This window comes from Octopus bimaculoides, chromosome 2, assembly GCF_001194135.2.
Source record: "Octopus bimaculoides isolate UCB-OBI-ISO-001 chromosome 2, ASM119413v2, whole genome shotgun sequence".
NCBI lineage: Eukaryota > Metazoa > Mollusca > Cephalopoda > Octopoda > Octopodidae > Octopus > Octopus bimaculoides.
The window spans coordinates 25,801,793-25,803,425 of NC_068982.1; positions in this window are offsets into that span (position 1 = coordinate 25,801,793).

Here is a 1,633-nt window from a genome sequence, read left to right on the forward strand (position 1 = left end):
ATATATATATATATATATATATATACATACATACATACATACATACATACATACATACATACATACATACATACATACATACATACATATATTTATATATATACATGACGGCTGTTCATTAAAAATTTACCCTGACCACTTACGGCGATTGCAAGAAACAAAATTGGAACAGATATAATTATATATGTCTCTACATGTCACATTGCAAATTGCAGCTTTCCAATAGTATTCGTTTGTCTTTTACAGCTGCTGAAGTGGACTAAGGTGTCATAATGGAAGCAGTTGAATGCAGATCAGCGATCAGGTTCTAATACTTGAAAGGTCGTACAACAAAAGAGACTTTCAATGAAATAAAAGTAGTTTACGGTGATGATGCACCATCATATACCGTAGTCAAGCTCTGGCATCGTCAGTTCAAATGTTGTCGGATATCAGCAGAAACTGCTCCTATTCCTGGACGGCTACATTCCGCCATTGATGATAACACCATCCATAAAGTGGAAGCCGCTATTCTGGAGGATCGCCGCATAACTATTCGGCAACTAGCCCATGATGTGAAGATAAGTATAGGGTCTGTGGAAAAAGATCATTCATGACCATTAGCACATGCGGAAGTGGTATGCACGATGGATTCCCCGGATGCTCACACCTTTTCAGAAGCAGGAACGAGTGAATTGCACCCACGAGTTCATTTGCATCCAAGAGTCAATTGCAATGTGCCAAGAAAACGAGGAGAACATTTTCGGCAGACTTATCACACAGGATTAGACATGGGTCCATAACAATGATCCTCAGACTAAAGTGCAGTCGAAGCAATGGAAGCATAACTCACCACCTCTAAAGAAGACTCGTGTGCAACCTTCAGCAGGTAAGGTGATGTTCAGTCTTTTGGAACCAGCACGGAGTAGGGATGATGGATTTCCTAGCAAAGGCACCAGAGTCATGCTGCAGAAATTGCGAAACGTTATAAAAGCAGAAAGGCAGAGCATACTGACCAAAGGATTCCGTCACCTCAAAGACAACGCCCCAGTCCACAATGCGCATGTTGCCCAGATAAAAGCACACTCCTGTGTATGAAATACTTCTCATTCCCCTTACTTTCCCGACCTCCCATCATCTGACTTCCAACGCTTTCCAGCCATGAAGTCTTTTTTAATGGAGAAGCACGTTTCAGATGATGATGAACATATTTCCGAGGTAAAGTCTTGGCTCCAGACGCAAACTACCGACTTCTTTAGACGAGTTATTCACAGCTTCACAACGCGAAAGGGAAAAAGTGTGTCACCATTGGTGGTGGCTATGTAGAGAAGGACTAATAATTCTGCCAAGTTTCATTTATCCCAGTCCTTGGGAAGTGGGCCAGGGGAAATATATATAGATAGATAGATGGCAGGGGTAGTTCGTGACATTGTTTTTACTGTTGTCTGTTTATCTTATTTTTTGTACGTAAGCAATCCAGTTAAGCAATCGTCGGAGGGTCTCAAACCAGTACCTGAATAGGCAATGATACTCTGTTTATCACTGATAGGAGATTCGGCTGTTATCACACTGTTGGATAACTGTCACTAAGAACCCTATAGCAGGTCGAAACCACGGAAAATGCAGTTCCGGCGGCCGTGGCAATATATATATA